The sequence below is a fragment of the Quercus lobata genome, chromosome 8 (genome assembly GCF_001633185.2).
Source record: "Quercus lobata isolate SW786 chromosome 8, ValleyOak3.0 Primary Assembly, whole genome shotgun sequence".
Taxonomy (NCBI): Eukaryota; Viridiplantae; Streptophyta; class Magnoliopsida; order Fagales; family Fagaceae; genus Quercus; species Quercus lobata.
This window is the reverse complement of record NC_044911.1, coordinates 47,886,576-47,898,620: the sequence shown is the minus strand read 5'-3', so window position 1 is coordinate 47,898,620 and position 12,045 is coordinate 47,886,576.

The following is a 12,045-nucleotide window of genomic DNA, read 5'->3' as shown; positions in this document are numbered from 1 at the left end:
AAGATCACGCACCCTATGGTTACATGAAGGGGATGGAAACACTAGATTTTTCCATAGCCAAGCTACACATAGATATCGAAGAAACCGAATTGAAGTGATCGAAAATCTGGTTGGGGAAAGGTGTGAAGAAGAAGGGGAGATAGCAAATATATTGATAGCATTCTACACCAATTTATTTACCTCATCCTCTCTGGAGTTGATTGAGGAAGCTTTAGAAGCAACTCCATTGGTGATTACAGAAGAGATGAATGATGAACTTGCTGCCCCCTATCAAAGAAGTGAAGTGGAATCAGCCATAAAGCAGATGGATCCTCTAAAAGCACTTGGTCCGGATGGGATGCCCCCATTATTCTTCCAACATTTTTGGCCAACTGTAGGTGATGATGTGACAGAGGCAGTCCTAACTTGCCTTAATTCTGGTATGATCCCTCCTTCCATTAATCGAACCTTCATCACACTCATTCCGAAGGTCAAGAGCCCGGTAAAAGTTTCTGAATTTTGCCCTATAGCTCTTTGTAATACTCTTTACAAGATTATTTCTAAAGTCCTTGCTAATAGACTTAAGAAATTATTACCATGTGTTATTTCGGAATCTCAAACTGCCTTTCAATCTAGTAAAGCTATATCTGATAATATATTGGTGGCCTTTGAAACCCTACATCACATGAAATCACAGAAATCTAAAAAGAATGGCTTTATGGCTATGAAGTTAGATATGAGCAAGGCGTATGACAGAGTTGAATGGAAGTTTTTGATGATGATCATGGAGAAAATGGGTTTTTGTGAAAAGTGGAGGTCTCTTATTTTTGAGTGTATTAGCACTGTGTCTTATTCGATTTTGGTGAACGGAGAGCCAAAGGGAGATATAAGACCTACTAGGGGAATTAGACAAGGCGACCCCTTGTCACCCTATCTCTTTTTGCTATGTTCGGAGGGGTTGAATAGGTTGCTTCAAAGGGCAGCCCATAATGACAAAATAAGGGGCTTTTCTTTATGCAAAAATGGCCCAAAAATCTCACATTTATTTTTTGCAGATGATAGCTTGGTGTTCTGTAGAGCTACCATGACGGACTTACATGAAATCCATGCCATTCTATCCTTATATGAACGTGCCTCAGGTCAAAAGCTCAACCGGGAGAAAACCTCTATATTTTTTAGCAAGGCCGTAAATGTTGCTAGAAGGCAAGAGATTTCAGATTTCTTGGGGGTTCCGGAAGTAAAAGAGTATGAAAAATATCTTGGCTTGCCGGCGGTGGTAGGAAGAAATAAAAAGAAGAGTCTAAGATACATAAAGGAAAGGGTTTGGAATAAAATACAAGGGTGGAGAGAAAAACTACTATCCCAAGCGGGTAGAGAAATCCTATTGAAGGCGGTAGTGCAAGCAATTCCATCCTTCGCAATGAGCTGCTTCAAATTACCGGTGAGTTTATGCAATGAGATTGAGGCTATGATCCGAAAATTCTATTGGGGGCAGAAGGGGGAACAAAGAAAGATCCATTGGAAAAAATGGGAAATTCTTTGCAAACCAAAGGTGGAGGGTGGCATGGGATTCAAGAGTCTGGAAAAATTCAACGATGCTATGCTAGGTAAGCAGGTATGGAGGCTACTACGGGACCATAATTCTCTCTTCTTCCGTGTCTTCAAGGCCAAATATTTTCCAAATGGTTCGGTCTTGGAAGCTACAACTTCATCGGGGTCATATGCATGGCAAAGTATCATGAAAGCCAGGAAGGTAATCTCTGGAGGAATGAAGTGGAGAATTGGTGATGGCAACAATATAAGTCTGTACTGTGACAATTGGCTCCCAGGCGGAGGGTCATCCAAAATAGTCTCTCCACGGGTACCTGAGCTAGAAGGGGCAAAGGTGTCGGCTCTTATATCCCAGGACACAGGAACTTGGGATCAGGATCTGATATCTCAACACTTCCTCCCCTTTGAAGCCCAACGCATAATGACCATTCCTTTGTGCTTGACAAACCAACGGGATGTGTTAATATGGACGGGCTGTACAAATGGGGAGTATTCAGTGAAATCTGGGTACAAATAGTTGTGTGAGGAGGAAAACATGATGGAAGCATCGGCCTCGGATGCCTCAATCCAGAAAGCCTTCTGGAAACGTCTATGGAAGTTACGGGTGCCAAACAAAATCAAAACTTTTCTATGGCGAGTATGCTTCGACGCACTACCTACAAAAGTGAATTCGAAGAAAAGAAAAATCATTGAGGACACAAGATGTGGCGCCTGTCTTTCTGCTCAAGAGACCACCCTCCATGCAATATGGAATTGTGATGAATTGAAAGAAGTTTGGCTCCCCTGTTTCAGCTGGGTTAGAACAGAGCATCCGAATATTAATGAAGTACAGGAACTAATTGATCTGATTGGAGTACAAAAACAGAGGCTGGAATTATTTGCGGTAGTGGCTTGGTTTGTTTGGAATCGCCGGAACAAAATACGGCTCCAAGAATCCAGCTTGGACAAGAGCAGAATTTTCAGTACAGCAGCTCAGTATCTCTCGACGTTCCAGCTGAAATTTTCGGAAAAAATGGCTAAGTCCCCTGCAACTGCAATGAAGTGGAGTCCACCACTGGGCGAGGGGTATAAAACCAACTATGATGGAGCAGTTTTTGAAGAGGCGGGAGAGGCAGGGATAGGTGTGGTGGTGCGAAACGGAAATGGCGAAGTACTTGCTGCACTTTCAGAAAAAATACCTTACCCCGGTACAGTGGAGTTGGTGGAAATCCTAGCTGCAAGAAGGGCTGTCCAGTTCATTGCAGAATTGGGCATGGCACAGTCAATATTTGAAGGAGACTCAGAGAGTGTTTACAAGGCTTTGAAGTCAGGTGATGTGGGTCACTCCTCAATTGGTCAGTATGTGAAAGACATAATGTCTATTTCCGGTTTGATTCGAACTTTTCTCTTTCTCTCATATTAGGAGGCAGGGTAATTGTGTGGCTCATGCCTTAGCAAAGAGAGCAAGATTTGCATTTCCATTGTTAGTCTGGATGGAGCATGTTCCACCGGATGTGATTCCTTTTGTACTTTCAGATTTATAGTTTTATAATAACATTTCACCGTATTGATCCTCAAAAAAAAAAAAAAAAAAAAAAAAAACTGATAGTCATGTTTTAAAAATGTAGCTATAGGTTAGTAGTTTAAGTTGCGTTCCTAAAAAACGCAGCTATAGATTAACTGTAACTGTGTTTTTTTGAAAACATGGCTAAAAAAAAGTGGTTATGCGCGTTTTTAGTAGTGTCCTATTTTATAGGTTTTTGTGAAATATTATTATTTAAATAATTATTTTGTAAATTATGAAATTCGTTTTATTTATTAATTTATGCTTGTGACAACAAGACTAAATATACCCACGAAGGAACACAATATGTTTGCAGTTATTTTGCAAAATACGAGAATATCCCAAATGCCATTGTTCAAATATGCAAGTATCGTGAATAGAAAATGTGATACATTATAAATTTTAATGAAATGAGATGTTGGAAATATCTGAAGGCAGTAGTATTATGACCGTGCAATGTATGGTTTAATAAAAAATTATATATAAATTTTAAAAAAATATTTTTTGATAATTTAATCAAATCTAATAACAAATAAAATAGTAAAAATATTTTTCAAAAATTATGTTACATGGAAAATGTATATTATGTAAGTATTTTTTTTCTTTCAAAAAAGTTATTATAATATATTTTAAAAAATTATGGCAAGTTTTAAATTCTAAAAGCTCATACATACATACATATATATATATATATATGTATGTATGTATGTATGTATGTATGGCACTTAAATATCTTTCCATTTTACTTGCTAACATGTATAGTAACAAAGTGCTAATCAAATATGAATTTCTTGTATATATGACCAAAAACAAATTCCATAAATTACAAAAATGTAAGTATTTGGACTGCAATGTAAATGTTTACCTATAAATTACCAGTCATAGCCATTTTAATGTTGTCATAAGTGAGGAAATAATCTACATAATCAATTAAGATCACCAAATCAAAAAATAATATCAATAATCAAGATGAATTGCATTATCTAATTTTTTTTAAATCATATAACTTAAGAAATAATTGAACTAAGTTAATAGAAAATTAGATACAAAAAAAAAAAATGAAGATAGCTCTTCTCACATATATCTCCTAATTTCATATGGCAGATGAGTTCCATTCCAAATAGATTTAGTGATAAAATTTTGACCGAAATAAAAATTTCATAAATAAAAAAAAAAAAATATATATATATATATATATATAAATATAAAGGCATCTAAACTTCAAGGGTACCACAATCAAAATAATTTCAAAAATAGATAAATAAAAGTACATAAAGAGAAAACAAAAATTTTATTGCAATGTAAATGTAAAAGTTTACATATAAATTATCTATGTCTAGCCATCCATTTTGATATTGACATTCATATCTAGCCATTTTGATATTGCCATAAGTGAGAAAATAATCTACACAATCAATTAAAAACACCAAAAAAAAAAAATATCAATAATTGATGTTGCGGAAGCCTAAAGAAAGCACACACGATGCTCTCTTGATGGAACAGAAACTAAACTATTAGTTCTTGGTAGTAAACTTTGAATCCACGAGGGGTTTACCTGAATCCACAAGAAGAAGAAAACTGGAATCCACCAGAGAAATAATTTGACAAAAGTCTGTCTTTATTGATAATAGTCTGATTTGCCTCTGATGTCTACAAAAAATATAAATACTGAGAAAAACGTCTAAAACCCTAATTCCCACTAATTATGCGATTAGGTGACAAAAATACCGAATTCACCAAAAATAGCAAAATTGAGTTAAATGTAGAATCATAAACTATTGATCTTAAGGGTCGTCCCAAAATAGACAAGAGCTTATTTTGACTTTTAAACTAAAAGTTATTAAGGAAAAACAAATATTACTATAAATAGCAAAAACATTATTTTCGGTGCTTTAATGAAGGAATTTGCCTAAATTTTGGTGACGTTCATAATCATGATTCTGGATCAAAACGCCGTTTCCCTTCAGCCTGCCAAATTTCATGCAATTCCGACACTATCACCCCAATGGCTTCTTCTGCCACCCATCTTTGATCTTGCGTTGTGATTTCCTGCACCCTTGCTGCTCCAGGAAGGTATGTGCTGTTTGTTCTACGTCAATCCCCCCCCACTTGAAAGGAACTTGATCCCAAGTTCCCATTATCTTGTTCATCAGGAGGATGATAATCATATAAGTTAGCAACATTAAAGGTAGAAGAAATGCTCATGTCTGGAGGAAGAGCAACCACATTAGCATTGTTGTTGATCTTCTTAGTAATCTGAAATGACCCATACTTCTTGTCCTTCAATTTGTTGTAGGTACCAACAGGAAATCTCTCCTTTCTAAGATAGACGAGTACTAAATCCTCAACATTGAAGATCTTTTCACGCCTCTTCTTATCAGCAACTTCCTTGTACTTAGCATTTGTAGCTTCAAGTTTCTGCCTCATCTCCTCTTGCATGGCCTGAATACAGTCAACCATATTCTCTGCTGCTTGACTCACTCTTGGAAGCTCAGGTAAAGGTACCAAGTCCAAAGCGTGTTTTGGGAGCATGCAGTAGATGATGGCAAATGGAGACTTACCGGTGCTGTTGCTGATTGAGCTGTTGTAAGCAAACTCTGCTTGGGACAATGTAAGATCCCACTGCTTGGGCTTCTTGCCTGAGATAGACCAAATCAGATTCCCCAAAATGCGATTAACCACTTCTGTCTGGCCATCAGTCTGAGGATGACTGGTGCTGGTGTAATTCAAGGAAGTGTCAAAACGCTTCCACAAAGTCTACCAGAAGTGACTAATGAACTTGGTATCCCGGTTAGAGGTGATGGACTTTGGCACTCCATCCAAACGCACAACTTCTTTAAAAAATAGATTGGCCACTCGAGTAGCATCTGAAGTCTTCTTGCATGCTATGAAATAGGACATCTTTGAGTACTTGTCAACCACAACAAAAACAGAATCCATACTTCGCTGGATTCGAGGAAGACCCAGTATAAAGTCCATAGACAGATCCTTTCATAGTGCTTATGGAACTGGCAAAGGCATGTATAAACCAATATTCTGAGATTGACTCTTGGCAGTTTGGTAGATTGGGCACTTCCTTACATGATTGCCAAAATCTCTCTTGAGTTATGGCCAATAATACCTCTCCTCCATTAGTGCTATAGTCTTATTTCTGCCCATATGTCAACCCAAACCTCCACCATGCAGCTCTCTAATAATCTGCTCCCTTAATGAACTTTTAGGGATGCATAATTGATTACCTCGAAAGAGGAAACCATCATGGATGTACATACTATTGACAACAATATGAATTTGTTGACACATACCCAAAATATCACCAAAATGCTCATCATTCTCGTACAACTCCTTGAGGCAATCAAACCCTACAACTTCAATAGGTAGGGTGGTCAACAAAGATGCTTGCTTGTTGAGTGCATCAGCCACCTTATTTGTGACACCAACTTGTGCTTCAATGTGAAATGGAAGTGCTGTATATTGTTGACACTCTATTTTGCAACCCGTATTTAACCTCATATTGAGGGTAAAATGGTAATTTCACATTGAAAATATGCATCTTGATTCTGGTCATTAGATTCTTAATCTCATTTCACCAAAATGATCTTGATGTTATAACGATCAAATCGACTGGTCATGAGCCCTAATCGGACCATTAGATTGAAAGTTATCATCAAATCAAGTTTTAATGGCTGAGATGCATTATCACAAATTGAGTCCGACTATATGTGATTATGAACAATTGATTTCAATTGGTTATAAGTATAATCAATTTGAGATTGATGATGTGTCATAATTTGATTGGTTAGGACTACATTTTATGGTAGGGTTGCACACACCTAATTAACTAGATAGTTAAACATTAATTATTCAATGAGTAATTTGTGCAATTATCTTTTAATTAGAGTAAATTTAGAATCAATTAAGTCTGAAATGGGAGTGATTGGAGCCATTTAATGTTAATTGAGAGCTAATTTGGAACCTATTGGTGTTAATTGTGCTGAAACCATTTTCTAACAAATGACCTCTGCTCACCATTTCATCGATATCTCTTAGAATATTTTGAATCTGTGAATGAGGTTATTTTTCCTAGAAACTAGACATTCGGGGCTTCAATTTGAGCATAAGAATGGGACAATTCCGATCAGAATTGAGGTAGATATGATTTTTCAAAATTGGCTCTATAGGCTGTTACAGTAGCTACGGGAAAACCGAATTTTGGCTTGCTCTTCACTCCTACCAATCTTTCCATTTAATGCACCAGATTTCCCCCAAGGCTAAAATGAGGTCTAGGTTCATTACTCTTTGTCAACCCTCATTAAATGCCATTCCATTCATATTTCCTTCACCACTACTATATAAACTCCCCCTCTCCTTCATTCCAAGACACAAAAAATCCCCCTCTCTTCTCTTCTCTTGAGTTATAGTGAAGTTGAGTAGTCTTGTCATATCTTGGTCTTCCTGAGACTCAAGGTATTGAGTGAGACTCACTCTCCCTCTCCTAACTCTTCTTTTCCTCCACCCTTAGGACCTCCATCAAGAATCCCCTCCTCCATTATATGGATCTTGCATGAAGGTATAATCTTCTTCCCTAATTGTTTGTTTATATTTTCATGATGAGAATTTAAGATTAAAGTATGATAATTCTCTTGAATATGTTTGAATGTTCTTAATTGTTTTTATGTGTTCTTCACATGTTCTTAGTTGTTCATCACATGTTCATGCATATCACTAGATTTAATCTTAAATCCACATCAAAAATATGAAAAACATATTTGTTTAGTAATTCTTTCAAATCCTTGAATCTAGGTTATCACTATCCACACACATTCACTAGAGTTTATTTTTCAATTCAAATGCCATGCTTAATAAATTGAATTAGAGTTTATCACATGCACACACATTAAATTCAACATACAAATTGATTGACATATTGGATGATGTGATATGAATGTTGGCCACCATAGTCTAGAAGACCGGTTTCACCGGGCAAGGTGGGTGCCTAACACCTTCCCATCTTGTAACATAGCCTCCGAGCTTAGATCAAGGGTTAGTAGATCAAATACTTATCCATGTAATTTTTGATTTTTAGATTGTAACTAGGAAACAAAGCCATGTACTTTATCTTAGATTGTATCTAGGACCAAAGCCATGTAATTTCCTATGATCAATGTAAATTCAATTTCACATTAATAAAATGAGGAATTTTCATTCATGGTTTTCTTATTTTTCCAAAAATTAAATAAGTGGCGACTCCATTGTAAAACCCTTAATCTAAAGGGAAAAATATAACTAGTCGAACCTCCATTTTGAGAGGCAATAACACGACTCCACCCATTCACGTGGGTTTGGCCCAACACATCATAAAAACGGGCCGGGGGCGCGGTCTCTCACAGTGGCGACTCCACTGGGGATATTGAGGGCTAAGCTTCAATTAGGTTATGGTGGCCAACCATGTTATTGTTTGTTTATTACTTTTTGTACATAATATGTCTAATATGTCATTATTTTGCATGTCATACATCATTTGCTTGAATGAAATTTATTTTATTTGTGTGCTAGCCCGGAAGCCCGGTAGTATTAACTGTGGATTGTGGTCTTCCTGAGACTCACATACCCAGCGGTGAACCTACCACCCACCGCGACAAGGATCATCATGGTTATGCCATGGTGGTTCATAGGGACAAACTGTACCGTTCGGACCAACGCGGCGCTCCTGGCGTCACAAGTTGGGAGGTACGACGTCCTAGCTTGTGGGGACCTTTAACCTACCTTCTACCCATGTTGTAATGACCCATAGAACCTACCTTTAGGTCGGTCCATGTAAATTGCATTGCATTATGCATGTGTTTGGCCGTTGTTTGAACCATGATGACTCCAAGTCCAACGCTTGAGCCCATCATGATTGTTTGAACCTTGTATTCTATGAATGAACTCAAACCTCAAAGGCCTGTGATTGAACTCTACTTGGTATGGAAACCCAAAATTGTTTCTTGAATCAGTCTAAGCCCAACACTTGAGCCCATCAAAGGTGTATTCGCATGATCAACATCAAAGGCCAAAAGTCACAAGATGCATGCCTTCCAAGTGTAAGCCCAAGCCATTTCAAGCAGATATCAAGAGATCATAATCAAGGTTCAAGCCTTCCAAGTGCAAGCCCAAGCCATTTCATCATAATCAAGGTTCAAGCACACCAAGCCTCAAGCATCCTAAATGGACCAAGAGGAAGCAAGTGGCCCAACTTTGCCTCACTCCACATTTGGTTTGCAACATCATGGTTAAGCTTAAAGTTTGTTGTTTATTCCATGTTTCTATGTTTCTTTGAATTCAAAAATTTCATGTAGCATTTAATGAGCTTTGTTTGTGTATATATATATAATAAAAAAAACAAAAAAAAAATTCAAAAAAAAATTCAAGATTTCCAAATCTTTCCCAAAAAAAGAGAATTTTTCAAATGAAAAAAGTCTTTGGACTAGGGGCATTGAGCCCTTAAGTCATTTAAAAAAAAATTCTTTGAACTAGGACCATTGAACTTCCTAGTGACTTTTTCAAAAAGACCCAATTTTTTCTTTCAAGGTTAAAAAAGAAAAAAAGTCTCCTTTTCAAAATGGTACATGAGGATCCCTTGGACAAAACATTTTTAGAATCTTAATGTTTAAAAGCTTGAGCAATCAACTTGTACCAAGAATGATTAATTTCATTTGATCCATGTAAAAACTTTTGCTACTTGACTTAGAATATAAGAAGAAATGGTCTTAAAAGGCAATCAAAAAGAATCCATCCATTGGAAAATCCCAAGAATCCATGCACTTGATCCAATTTTCAAAAGTCTTTTGTTTCACAACATTAGAGCATTTGTTCTTTTTCTTTAAGATGAATTTATTAAAAGAGCTAGAGTCACTGTGCCTACAAGCAAGCATTACTAGGGATAGGAGGCCGTCTTTAAACAAGATTATACCTTAATACCTAGAATGATCATTATCCATTGCTAGCCCATTTGAGCCTTTAAACACTTAGCCTTTTTTTTGCATGAACCCACTAAAATCTAAACCTAGGGTGGGAAAATTCAAAGTATGCATGCTTAAATCTCATGTTGAGGAGGAGTCGACCTTGTATCTTTGAAGCTAATTGATAAAGCTCTCCTAGAAGACATGAAAGACAAGTGGAGAATTCATTAAGCTAAAGATAAGAGATCATCAAAGTAAAAGGAGTTTTCACTCAATCAAGGAAAGAGAAATGAAATTCCATCAATGTGAGAGAAAACAAAAAGGTGTGCATCAAATTTGAAGAGCCTAAATTCATCATACCAAGAGGAATACAAGATTCATCTAAAAGAGATTTCATCAAAAAAGGAAAAGATTCATCAAGCACAGAAAGGTGCAAGTGCATTGAGGCAAGAAAGAAGTCTAGAGAGTGCATCAAAATGACCAAAAATCATTAAACTGAGAAATACAAGGAGGGCAAAAGGTCCCCAAAAGTTCATTCAATCAAGAGATGAAAGACCAAAAAAAAAAAAAAAAAAAAAAAGAAAAAAAAAAAAAAAAAAAAAAACCCGCTAGGCTGAAAACCCAAAAGGGCGGTCTAGGCAAAAGTTAGGGCCAAAGAAAAGAAGAAGAAGAAAAGAAAAAAAAAAATTTGGAAAATCCTACCAAGTTGGAAACTTGAAGAAGCAACCTAAAAAGAGAACAATTTTACAAGATGAAAGTCTAGAGATATGATTCAAGAGGAATGAGCATAAAAACGATTGTTGATACAAGTGACCAATGAAGACTAGTGAGAAGATAACAAAGAAGAAATGAGAAAACTCCTCCAATACTTGATTTTTGAGTAATGAATACTTGGGGGAAACATCATAGGGAATTTTGAGCCTTTTATATCTTTCATTTCATAACCCAAACCCAGCCTACATTACAACCCATGAATAAGACCTCCTTGAAGTCTTACTAATTGTAGGCGCATCTTAAACTCTAATAATATTTTCTCTTGAATCAAAAAGGAAAAATGCTTAAAATTGTCAAACCCCACAAGATGACATGTCTGAGAAAAAATTTCTCAAATTCTCAAATCCACAAAATGACTCAAAAGAATTTCCAAACTTGGAGCACTCTTCTTGTTTGCACCCAACAATGTGATTCATAAATATTATCACATTTCATTTCTTGATTGCCTTTGGAGACTTAATCTGAAAATGTTCAAAAGGAAGAGGCAAATTTGATTACGTGAGTTTAATGATCTTGATCCTTCCTAATCAAAGAAATTTGTTTGACTCTTAAACACTTTGATTTGCCAAAATGGTTGTTCAAAGGATCACCTCTTGTTCATAATTAAAAAAAAAAAAAAAAAAAAAAAAACAGGCAGAGAAGAAGAAGAAGAAGAAGAAGAGAAATCTCATTTCAAAAAAAAAAAAAAAATCATCCTTTTTCAAAATCAGTTCTCTTGAACTACGTCTTGACCTGATCCTCTATGACAGAGGTACGTAGGCAGCCTTGCAAAGGCCCGGTCCCATTCACCCAAACAACCTTGGAAAACAAAGTCAAAACAATGTGACAAAATTGGTTAGGTGCATGTTAGGTTAAGCCCATTTGTTTTCATTAAGCATGTTTAAACTTGGAGCATTAGCCTATTTATATTGTGTGCAAGTCTTCATGATAAGTGGTTTCTACCAAACTAGAGAAAGAAAGCCATTTTGTAGGAACCAAGGATGGCAGACCATGATCTTCTTTCATGTTCCCCAATGGTCACAACATCAAATGAATTCAACTTCAATCTAAGCATGGAATATGCCCCAAACTAGGGGCATTGGGTAAGTATTTCCAATTCATTTCAATGAATAAATCTGTTGTTAATTGAAATTATCCTTTTGCAGGAATTGAGCAAAGACTTATCCAGCAATTTGCATCAACTTCCAGCCAAAGTTATTCTCATTCAAAGGATATGTTTTTCAAAAAAAAAAAAAATCATCATGAATAAATCTTTAT